Source organism: Toxotes jaculatrix, chromosome 22, assembly GCF_017976425.1.
Source record: "Toxotes jaculatrix isolate fToxJac2 chromosome 22, fToxJac2.pri, whole genome shotgun sequence".
NCBI classification, from domain to species: Eukaryota; Metazoa; Chordata; class Actinopteri; family Toxotidae; genus Toxotes; species Toxotes jaculatrix.
The window spans coordinates 14465772-14478626 of NC_054415.1; the positions used below are offsets into that span (position 1 = coordinate 14465772).

A 12855-nucleotide genomic window follows, 5' to 3' on the forward strand; every position below is an offset into this window, starting at 1 on the left:
ACATTCAATTTGTGCACAGTGAAAATCCACTTTTGCCCTCATGCTTGCTGCTCTAATCCTCAACTTTCATTCCATTTTTGTGAAGAAATGTTTGTTTTGAAAAAATAAAAACCCTTTGCCCTCCTTTCTCCTTTCAGCTAGAACTCAGCTCATTGAGATCACTGACAGGTTGCTAAATACTCGAGCTTCGATTTTACTGCCTACCTCCCAAAAAACTCGGCTGCCTGCAGTGAGCAGATAAATGCATGGCGGTGCGGCTACTGTGATGACTGCTGTTGAGTTACAAAGGCTTTCATGGCTAAGCGTGAAACCTCTATATATGCTGTGAAAGTTCACATAAAAGGTGTACACTTTTCAAGCAGCACTCTGGGTGTGTATGAAATTGATGCATGTGTGAAATAAATACTTGGACATTTTGGGAAATACAGGAAATACACTTATTTGCCTGCTGGCAGAGTTAGATGAAGCAATCAAGGGTGTAGGTTTGGTATCAGAAGCATGAGATAGATGATAAAATCGTGATTATATTGCTGTCTTCTTAGGAGATAATCTGTAAATAAAAACAGGAACTTTTTTTTTATTTTGCAGGCCTGCTTGGTATCTGCAGTCTTCCTCACAAGCTGAATCCAGCACTAACAACATCCACCAAGAAGGTAGGGCAGCTTTTATGTTGCCTCAGAGGCAAAAGGGCCACAAAAAAGTCAAATCAGTCACTGCTGCTTGTAAAGATTAAATGCCAGAGAGCACTGTAATAACTGAAGACAGCTCAGACAAGCTTTTTAACATTTTGATCAACTCAGAGCTGCTCCCATCTGGATTTTGGCAAACTGACAGTAAGAAGACAGACAGACTTCAGTGGGGGTTTTTTTTTAGTGAATGTGTCAAACTGGAACTGTAGAAGTGAGGAGTACAAAAGTAGGATTTTGAAAAGTGGGACTAGGTCCTTGGAGAAGGCAGATACCACTCCATATTTGTCTGTTAAATATACAGCTTCAGCCAGCAGCAAGTTATCTAACGGGGGAAACGTGTCGCCTGTCCAAAAGAAGCAAAATCTGGTCTGGTCATTTTTACACTTATGTTTTTGTACAGATTAAACAAACAAGACATTATGTGTTAATTAGTGAGCTTTAGAAGAGATGTTAGTTGGTTTTGTTAGCATCAGACAGAATCAGGCTAGCTGTTTCGAGCTGTGTTATGCTATTCACTTGTGGGGCTAACGTAGCCTCGAGCCACTAGCCTCAAACAGAGATGAGCAGTGGGCCATATATTTATCAGATATATATATCAGACTGGTATCAATCATCTTATCTACCTCTCTGCCACAGAGCAAGTATGTGTATTTTTCAAAATGTGAAGCCATTGCTTTACCCCCTGAGGTTGCCCGTGGTGTAAAAAGTGTTGAAAACTATACAACATATATTTTAAAACTGTAACAGTGTTTACTGCTGCTTCGCCAGAAGTGTCACAGCATGAAAACACAGCTGCAGCTAATATAATTAATTATGGATAAGACTGATTTACACAAGTTAATGAGCACTGGCAGGTGCAATTGTCAGGATTTGGCAATTGGTCTGCCTGACTCAGACTAACCTATTATTCATGTTATTAGCAGCAGCTGTGTCCACTCTGCTGTGACATGTGAAAGACCTGCTGGAAATGTGGAGAAAGATGTACAGTCATTTTCAGCAAATGAATTTAGTGATCAAAGACTATCACTGCTTTTTAAAAATGCATCATAGGTATTTTCTGTGGAGCTTAATATAACCAGCATCAGACTCCCATTATATAATTTTGCTCACATAAAAAAACAGCAAAAAAAAGAAAAAAAACAATAACAACACTCAAATAAAAGAAAATCTGCTTAATTCATACTAATATCACAAAACATAACAGCTGAAATGTGTTGTTTGGCTTCAGGGTTTGATCTTTGTTTTTATTGGGCGAATGTTCCAGGAGCAGGGTGTTGTGTGTCTCTCCTCGCTCCTCTATTGGTCAGATAAGCTGTCAGTCATATTCTACCAGAAAACCTGGGAGTGAGCAGAAAACACAGCTTAAATTAAAATTATTACATTTGTCAGAGTTCATCACTCGTTACTGAAACCTCACTGCTGTAGAGGGAAGACCTAAAGTAAGTAAACATGGCTTAGTGTACTTCAAGTTACTGGTGTTTAATGTGAGTGAATGCTAGCTAAAAAGCAAGCTAGCTAGCTTGTTTAGATATTTGCTTTGAATTCGTTTTCAGAGAACATAGTGTAAAGCAGTTATTTGAGTACAGGTTGTACACACCCAGACAACTCTGAGAAGAGGTTTAATGTGGTGAAATAAATAAATTGAAATAAATATGGTGTAGAAGACTTGGAACAGGAACTTTTTCTACGGGAGACATTTGTACTTAGCCTAGCATAAAAAGCACAGGTGGAACCATTAACAATGATGCTGTGTTGCTCGGTCAGTGCCACAGTAAGTAAAACTGGTGAGCCAGAAAGCCCAGTAGCAGGACCTTGACAATAGATCATCTTAATGAATAACAGTCATTGTTCAGGTTATTAATTACAGCTGGGCTTTTCCTGCTATGACATGTAAGTTTTCAATTTTAAACTGGTGTTATCATCACTGGGTGCACAGACTGGACTTATTTTCAGTGGAAATGAATCTCCTGGTTAAGTCTGTGGAGAAGCCAAAGTGCTGTACTAACAAATGGTATCTTGCAGTCTTCTTCTTCACTGCTTTTGCTGTGCTACTCGTTGTTGTGCGTACCCTCATCAAATCTTGATGAGTGGAATAGTGTGAAATCAGTGACAGGAATGTGTATTACCCAAAGATACAAACTAAATGCTGACTCACTTTTAAACAGGCTGCTCTATAGAACTACTACTATTCAGAACTTTAAGTCTTTGGAGATTTTATCTCTTTCTATAGAATTTAATGGGCCACTGGAAAAGAGTGATCTTATGATGGTATTTGTGCATAAAGCAGTCACAGCTAACATTAATGGAGAATGTATTGCCCTTTTCTTTTGCTTTATTATTGCTTGATGTCTCTAAAAACCCCTGAAGATTTCAGTTTTCAGTAAAGTCCATTAGCAGAGAACGTGTAGTCTCTCTGTCACTGAACTCCTGCTCTGATTGGCAGACACAGTGGTAAAACTTGACATCTAAGTTGACTGATTGTTTTCAACGAGTCCACTGACTGCAGCCCCATTTCTACCACAAGAAATTTAGCTTTTCCCTCATCTCTCCCTGGACCTAGAACTGATTTTGTTTCCTTTCTTCATTCAAAAAGTCTTACTCACTCTTACTATCAGTGAGTTGAAGTTGGAGATTCTGAACATGCAAATCTTATGTACTGACAGCTTTCTCCTAATGTGCCTTGTCTTCACAGCACAATGAGAAAACAAGCATGGATCTGTGTGGAACTTTGAAACTGCACATGTAGTTTTTGCACTTCACACAGTCGCTGGGTATTTTGCTGGAGAAGGCCTCTAGTTGTGGGTGTTTTTTTAATTGTTTGTGGGAAGTTGCGTGACTAATGAATCTACTTTTCACGGTTATTACTTCACGCCCTGACATGCTAAAATCACTAGAAATATTAGAGTCTGACACCATCCCATAAAACCAACCTCAGCAGCGTAAAACAACATTTTCTTTGGTCTCTCAGATAACACAAACCATCCTATAACCATTACTTTTTTTTTTTTCTGGCAGCTGTCTCGCAGTGTGGCACGGCAGACTACCGCTACCCCTCACTGTCCTTTTCCCAGACAATCCGCTCACTTGTACTTTTCCATGGCCGCCGGTTTCCATGGCAACGAAAGAGGAAGACGGCGAGGCTGCGGCTTGACAGAACACTGTCAAGCAGACAGCACAGGGGCGGCTGGGATCCTCAAGAGGTAGGAGAATACCCACAGGGAAGAGAGGAAGAAAACAGGGAGGGAGGAGGGATGGGGAGAGTTCATCAGAAACAAAACTGCACTGTTAAATGATGCAAGCTTATTCTTTGCTCTCTGGTGTGTATGTCTGTCAAGCTTATGCAATATCAGTTAAATCTTTTAGTTTATACTCCACAGGCAAAATTATACAGTACGAAACGCTGGTGTGACAGCTAGTATTTTGCACTTTACCGGGAAATATAAATACATTCACTACACAGTTCAGGTGCGGACCCACCAACACATCTGTCAGTCAGCAAATCAGTTAATCAAAGCACTGTGGCTCACACTCAGACTGACATTTTATCTCTTTCATTCCATTTGCATTTGATTAATTATCAAAGGGAGGCACAGAGACTGAAAGCTGCGCAGCCTGCCAGGTATCAAGGGTACAATTTTGGATAATTGGTGGTGCTCAAAGTAGTAATTTGTTCCCTCAAATTAATAATTTGCACCTTTGAATTGGATTAATAGGTCCCTTCATATGACTCATTCCTTCAAACAAATGGCATCAAGTTATTCTTGCAGTAGAAATTGAAGTTACAGCTTGTTGTGGCCTGTCTGCCTGTTAGGGAGGAGGGCCCACAGATGTATTTTAATGTAGACATCCTGTAAACTTGTTGTATTCATTCCATTCATCCTTGAGCCCTGGTGATGTGCCTTGTGGCATCAGTGTTGATCCTAAATCGGATGTTATTTATTTTTCCTTTTTTCCAACCATAGGCTTATTAGGCTTATTAGCTTCATGGCTTATTAGCTTTTCACTTGTTGTCAGAGGTATGAGCCAGTGTTTACAGCAGCAGGTGCAGCTAGTTTCCTAACAGGAAACAAATGTGGGCCCCGTGCATATACAGCCTCAGTGGGCCCCTATGCTCATTTTAATGAAATAAACACATTGTTTGAGAATCTGAACTTGGTATGTAGATGTGTATATGTGTATATATCCCCCAGGAAGATTAGCAGGTTTGTGACGGTGATAACTGCTGTCCCCATCTCCATCCTTTGTCATCACAGGCCTTGGCGCTACAAGTCCAGCTGCTCAATATAAACTTTTTACTAAGTCCAGCTCAGTGTGGACACTATTAGGTAAGCTGCCTGTCCCACTGATGATTATCAAACTAACCTGAGCCTGGTGGGTTTATTTCTCACTCATCAGCACCTGATTGGGACTGACTGAGCTCCTAAGCTAAAATAGTATCAGAAGTTTAGAGTCACCACTTAACCTAATCTACATGTCTTTAGACTGTGTGAGGAAACTGGAGTACCTGGAGGAAACCCATGCAGCCACGGGGAGAACATGCAGACACAGAGTCCCAGGCCAGATGGCAGGCTTGAACCCAGAACCTTCTTGCTGTGAAGCGACACCGCTGACCACTGCACCACCATCCTGACCCATGTATGTGAGTACCGTCCTAAAATAGATAAGCTCAGAAACCAAATTTCCCTTCCTTTCCTTTCATTATGTAACCAACAAGCTTTGTGGAGGTCAGAGAGAAATATCTCCAGACGATGATGATGAGACTGACGTAACGGTTGACGGCTTCAGCACCGTGGGGGGTTTTGCTAATCAGTGCCACTCAGGCCACTGTTTCCCGAACAGGTGCTGAGATTTCAGGCTCTCTTAACAAGCAAGCCGGTCCGTCTTCTGTGCTTTGATGCATGAAAACATAAATTGTTTGCTCTCAAGGGATGGAAGCCACTGTATACCAATTTACCAAGGCACCAGCACACCACTGCAGTGTGTCTGTGCCTTTGTCATGGCATAGATTTTGGCACATAATATCAGAATATATCAGAATTAATGACTTTGATTAGGTGCGGCTCGGGGAAATTATCACAGATGTAACATAAAATTAGAGTTAAACAGAAAAATGCTAATGTAAGATATGAGTAAAAAAATACAATTAACTAATTTACTGTAATTCAGATTTGTTTCTAAAAAACTTCTATGCTGCTTAACTAACTGCAGCTGAACTGTGTGACTGTGCGTGTCACAGGCTAAACACAGAACCAACCCCCATCCAGGCCTCCCAGACCTGTTAGTTCTCGGAAGAACTTTTACATGAACAGGAAGTGAAGGCAACATGTGACAGCCACTGGCCAGCGAGCAGCTGTCAGACAGCACTTTAGAATTAGATCAGAGAGAGCCGACACACACTCGTACTGAAACAGGGATACACACATACACAAAGAAGAAAGGAAGCAGAAGGCCAGTTGTAGCCATTTCCTCTGTGGAGCGGGCTAATTGGGAAGTAAAGTTGTTAACCTGCTCTGCAGCTCTGGTTGCACCCTCTGTAAACAGTCTGGTGTGTACATGTGCATACTCCAGCGTTTTGTATTTCCACCACAGCTGTCTTTATCCATCAGTACCAAGCAGGCGTTTGTGTCGGCTGGAAGCGCAGGAGCTTGCAGTGTTTGACAGGTAGAGAGGGGGCGGGGGGGGAGAAGAGGAAGAGTTGGGAGGAAAAAGGCAGATCTGAGGCGCCCGTCTCTAGCCTGAACAGTCGGCGAAAATATAACCCTGAGGTGCCGGAACACAGGCTACATTGCTTTGCTAGCAGTCACGAATACAGCTTGATACATCATAGATAAGAGTTAACATCCCCGAGGCTGTTAGCTCTGGCTGGAAGACAGCAGAGATCTGTTTTAAAGGCCCTCTTCAGGGAACCTATTGAAAGATCTATCATTTAGTTACTGTTATCTGTGCTTCGGTCATCTGAGGCCTCGCTCCGATCGCTATTTCACCACAGCCCACCACAAAGAAAGGCGGGCTGAGTGGAGCCGAGCCGGGTAATTGAATAAGGAAGCAGTTTGTCCGCTCTTTCGTCTTTGCTTTTGTCAAACGTGATCGTCATCAGAATCAGGACGGTGAGCAGTGAGAGGATGAGGAGCAGGAGATAGAAGGAGAGAACAGCAGTGTAGCCGAATATGAGATCCAACAGATGTGTCGGTAGTATGACTTGTTTTGGGACCTACCTGTTTGCTAGTTGCGTGTGGGAGAAGGTTTAGTGGGAACGGGAACATGACACGTTGAACCAGTAACTTGAGTTTAATTGGTTCACAGCCATAAAAACCTGTGAAGCTGAAGGACAAGGTCGAAGATACTCTTTATTTTTCTTCCTTGGATCCAGTGAAAACCCCAGACCAACAATGAATCAGTCTTTCTAAAAGTGTGTTTAGAGTTTTTTTCTTGTTTTATTCACATGAATTTGACCACAGGGGCGTTTGTTTTTGCAGTCTGTGATTTTTTTTTTTATTCCAAACAACTGAAATTGAAACTGAAATTTACAGACTGCACTTATGTTAGCTAAGGCTAGTTAGCAACCTATGCACAGTTTGAGCCTCTGATGTGATCTCAGTGTTCACCTTGGACTTTGCTTTTTTTTTTCCTCAAGTCTCTGTACATTTATGAAGTAGAGCTGGATTCATAAAGCACCAGGATGAGCTACAATGTTTGAATCTTTGTTTGTGCAGGTCTGGGCAACCTGACTACTACATATTTCCAGGAGCCTCACATCTTTCTTTTTTATTTTTTGCAGTCATGTCTAAAATGTACCTCATGTTCTGTCTGAACACATGTTAATAGGTATCGTGTGTTTATATAAAACCTGAGATCCATTGTTGCCCAAAAACTATTTAAAACACATCAGGGAGCCACAGCAGCGCACTGGGTGACGTGTTTCTTCATTGCCATGAACACACACACACACACTGCTGTTTATTTTATCTCAGACCCACACACACCATCCTGCTGCCAGAAATACTCACTTGCACACGAAATGCGTATTGATCTGCTGCCGAAAATAGTCACCAACAGACGCGCTATTTATTGCTGTTTGAGTAACGTTTGCTAAAAACTACAGGGCCCAGATATGAACTCAAGACAACTGAGAAGGTAATGAGAAGTTAAACTGAAGGAAAGAGCTGTTTGTTATTTAGACTGGTATCAGTCTGTTTGTCACTCTCTGACTCCATAAAGACACCAGCCGCATGTGTTTACAGTTACTGTCAGCTGGAGTCATAAAACATGTGGACAGCAGGCGTCTACACCCACCACCAACACTGCACCACACATCACAGGGAGCGGCCGACTGGGTGCCACATTGTCGAAACACGTGTGTGTGTCTCCTGCAAAATCTGCACAGAGAGGGCTTTCAGTAGTCATATGATATCATATACTGTGAATAAGAACAAATATACTGAACCAGACAGGTTTTTAAGTAAAGCCATGACTAACACCTTACAGTAAATTAGGATGGAAATGACTTTAATCAGTAAATATAGATTTGTATCAGTTGAGTATGAGGTTGTGTGTGTTCATGTCTTTCTGTGCCTGTGTGGACAAGTTTTGGTTTGACACTGTCGTTGTGAGGGCATTTTGGCATTGTGAGGACGCGTGCGAGTCTTTTGTCATCGGCGCTGACTCCTCCCCGGAACTGTTTTGATGGGACAAGTCCCCCAAAATGGACAAGCCTGGTTGACAGATACACGCAAACACAGTGTGTGCCGCACAGATGAGGGTGAAGGCTCCCCGTGACTCATCAGTGCAGTCATCTAACACTGCTTTGATCACTCAGGAAGTATGGGTGCCTACAGTTGCTTTATCACCCCCATTCATTTCTTATCAGACACACATAAGCAATAAATCCGGTGTTTTCCCTGCAACACAATTACAGGTGATGACTTATGAGGATGTGGTCACTGCTGTATTTGTGTGGCAAATTCCCCAGAAGTGAGTGAATGGTCTGTGATTGATTGCAATGGACAGGGAGCGCCTAGCTATCAGGTTGGCCTCAATAAGGAGCAGGGATCTGGGGGAGCCATATTTCCTGCTTGAGGTTAAAGTGCAACTTGAGAGAATGAGGAGGTGGCAAAGACGGGTCATATGTGATGTGCTGAATAGACATACAGGCCGAAACTGACACCACCTGCACATACATACATGCCAGTGCTTAATTTCCGATGGGCTAAGACAGGGAGAGGTGGTATTTCTAATATCCAGCAGTCCACGTGTAAATCTGTATCTGTGATGTTGTATAAATAAATCCTGACTTGTCTCTGATGCTCATCTTACAAAGAAACTTTTATGAAACACACTCGGAAACAATTTGGCTTGAAGTGTTTGGCTACTTTGCAGACATTAAGAGGGCACTCGTCCAAATTTCATCTCTAAGTAAGCTTTCTAATTATGGAACTGCACAGGTATTATGTAATCCCTGGTTGGGCTTGAAGACTGCAAAGCTATAACAGTAAACCTGCATTACAAACTCCAGGTGTGGAGTTTGAAGGAAGTAGGCTTTTACCAGGCAGAGTGGGTCTAATGCCATGTTTACATCATATGGGTTGAATGTTAGACTGCAGGGCTGAAATACTGTGCAGTACTATATCCATTTAATTTGAGTTTACTTATCTCATTTTCTAGGACATAAATGTTAATATATCCCACTAATGTATTATTAATATATCTCATCAAGTGGGATTTATCAGCGCTCGGACTCAGATGTTGATGTGAACAGTATTAACAACTGGTAAACTGGTAGTTACAGGAACTGTGAGAGAGAATACTGGGATGGGATCCAGTGTTTTTTTGGAGCTTGACCCACACACTAAAAGTCATGATATTAAAAATGACATTCACCTTTATGTTTGCTGTTAGCATGCTAAAATGCTAAACTAAGGTGAAGAAAGTTGTAAACAGTATATCAGCTGAACATTGATGTTATAGTTTGTCATTGTGAGCACTTTAGTATGTCAGTGAGCGTGTTTCCTTGTGGTTCCATGGTGTAATGGTTAGCACTCTGGACTCTGAATCCAGCGATCCGAGTTCAAATCTCGGTGGGACCTGGTTTTGGGGGGTGGCTGTGGCTCAAGCAGGTAGAGTGAGTCATTTGTAACTTGTAGTGTGAAAACACTCTGAGCAGTTGATAAGACTAGAAAAGTGCTATGTAAATGCAGTCCATTTTCTGTTTTGCTAAAAGCACTGCTGTGCCTATGTTGTTCCATATGCTCTCAGTTCAGTGAACTCACTAATTTGTCTGGGTTGTTGTCATATTTCTTATTTATGAATCATAGCTGTTCACACTGAACATACAACACTGTAAGGTCCTTTTGGTAGTCCATGTATGTATACAGTAATTTACTGAATACATGACGTGCAGTAGTCTTTATACTGTGTTGAAGCAATGTGGGGAGAAATGTAACTCAGAAGCTCAGTAATGGGCAATTCAAGTGGAATATTGTGAATTTTCAAGCGCTGGTAGTTGCTAATGCACTGTACCTCATTAGTCTTCACCATGCTACCCGACTGCTACATACTATGTGCTAACGAGCCGCATGTTTCACACTGGCAAAGCAGTTCTTTCCAGCAGACAAGAGCAAACAATTACCCCGCAGGATAACATTCACAGTACAGTAATACTATGTGTTTAAGAAACCGGAGACTATATAGAGGTTTCCCTTCTGTGAGACAGGGAGCTGCATTTAGCACATACATACAACAACATGTGCAACCACAGTGTACAACACACATCTGCACCCCAGAGTTTTTACTAAGGAGGAATTTTGGGTCACCCTGTCCTAAAAAAGATACTGATCTTAAAAGAAATCTATCCGTCTGGTTTCAGCGGTTTTAGTGTCCAAAGATGAAAGCAAAGAACAAGAGCCATCTTTGTGTGCCTTACCGCTGTGCTTTGATCCACAGACCGTGGTGTTCAGAACGACAGCTGCACTTCTCTGTTTTCAGTTTTTAGCCGGTGAAGCTCTCTCTTTTATGACCAGTTTCCCAGGCCGCTCATTAGGCTTGGGTATTGAGAATCAGTGTTGAATTGCAAGCGTTTTCAGATTCGCATAGACCATGGATTACTACATGTGTGTCTACCTTGCCGGTTGCTGTGTATCGGTGTGTTGAGAATTCAGTGGATGGGAGCCGGTGCTGAGGAATGTTAAAACTTCATGGTAAAAGTACAATGAATGAAAGACAGCCTGAATACACTGCTTGATTATGCTGTGGCACACAGATAATTTCCATGCCCAGACCGTCTGCTAAATTGAAATTTAATTCTGAAGAAGGCAATTCTCTCAGTTATTGCAAAACAATTGAGATGAAACAGTTATATAAGACCAGGGGTGAGATAGTCATTGTTTAACCAATCACATCTCAAGTCCTAGTCCCAGGTTTTAAAGTATTCTGTCCTCCTTTTTTTAGTCCATAGTGGAGGCAAAATGTGGAATCTCTTACATCTCAAAATAGGCGGCAAGATTGCTTTTCTTTTTCTTTGTTTATTTCTTTCTTTATTTGATGCATCAGCTAAATGACCTTGCAGTGTTGGTGCCGTTTATTAACCCATTGCTCCATGGTTCTCCATGTACTGCTCTTTCCACAAAAATGGCAGAAACTTCAGAGGCAGATTTGAAAAACTTTCCAATTTGAAGCAGCAGATGTCAAGATATCCTGACTTTAATCCCAGCTACGAGGGGGGAAACAGTGACTCCTACATTTCTCATAACCAACAGCATCTTTTCATAGACCCACCCTGCTTGGTAAACACTCATGTCTCCAAAGTCCATGTCCCCAGTTTCAAACACAGCCTTTATGACACAACATTTTAGGTCTCCAACTTGTGCCAATATAACCCTGATGACATCATCCGGGTTATTTTCTCTCCACAGAAGATGTGATTGTAGTATAGCCCATGACTAGTACACTGACCTTTATGTCTAAAATGGGTAGCATGTACTTTAAATGATGATACTGTGGCATTTTAACAGCAAAAAATTTAATTAGTGTGATTATTATAAACAAACCTTTCCATCATGTGACTGTTTAACAGCCTTAACAGGAGTAGTATGTACACTGGTGAGCAATCAGTGCCAACATTTTACCAGAAAATGCTAATGCTGGCTAAGTGTGTTTTTTAAATTGTAGAGCGCCATGTAACTTCAATTTTAGTGCCATATTCCAGTAATAGAAAGTATGATGAGAGACTGTGGAAGTTTTTAAGTTTCTAGAACATTTTGTGCCTGTGGGATGAGCCACTCCCTCCAAGATCTTCACTCAGAACAAGAAGGAAGCAGCACAGAAGCACAGACACCAACCCCTAGTGTGTGTGTGTGTGTGTGTGTGTGTGTGTGTGTGTTAGGAGTGTATGAATGTTGAATGCCTGGCAAGGTAATTAACATTTCCCCGGCATCGGCGGCTAGCGCTCAGGGCATAAATGATCTGTGGAGACCTTGCCACAGCTGTAATGAAGTCCAAACACTTCTTCACTGACAAAGAATAGAGAAGAGCAAAATGAAACTTAAAGAGGACGAAAAGACACCGTAGCTGAAAATCATCTAGTGAATGCTAAAGAGGGCAGAAAAATTACGAAACTTTCCATAAAAAGATGTTGAAATGTTACCCTGGAGGAAGAACCAGACTTAATTCCAGAGCAATCAGAAAACTGAAAGCTGTTGTTTTTCCTAACCTCCAGTAGTTTAACTTCCCACCTTGCTGCAGTGATGTGGGAGTGTACGTCAGGAGCCTGTGCCGTCACTAAGCACTAACGTTTGGATAGTTTGCCTCATGCGTGTCACTGTTTGAAAACCTCTGAACTAAACCAATGAAGTCAGGGAAACAACTGACTTGCAGACATGTTTAATTCAAATTAATATAAGTCTTAAGTTGGCAGAAACCCAGTAACAGTACCACATGTTCATTCTGCCTTGAAATCAAACAAAATAAGAGCAGACAGTCTTGTTCACACAGTTCCACCCTGCACCCCAGAAATCCAGGCTTTGAAATATGCATTTCATTCCTTTGGAGCCTGAGAGTTAAGCAAAAACAGCTTAATCTCTCATTTTATCCTTATTTATTTAGGTGATTTTTATTTATTTGGCTTATTCTACATCCTGCGTCCCTCTGGGTTAATAATTACTGAACTACAAAT

The 12855-nt window shown here is 41.6% G+C and overlaps 1 protein-coding gene and 1 non-coding gene across 3 annotated transcripts in view; both read left to right on the plus strand.

The window, feature by feature from the left end:
* Positions 1-3741: 3741 nt before the first annotated feature.
* krr1 (KRR1 small subunit processome component homolog) overlaps positions 3742-12855 on the plus strand; it is a 73345-nt gene continuing 64231 nt past the window's right edge. The window contains exons 1-2 of one of the 2 annotated variants that reach the window (XM_041030177.1): positions 3742-3889; positions 5171-5328. The gene's annotated coding sequence lies outside the window, so the exon portion shown is untranslated. The remainder of the gene's footprint in view (positions 3890-5170; positions 5329-12855) is intronic. The other variant, XM_041030178.1, reaches the window with a different exon arrangement.
* trnaq-cug lies at positions 9701-9772 on the plus strand. Its single transcript has one exon. It is a non-coding gene; the product is annotated as a tRNA-Gln (tRNA).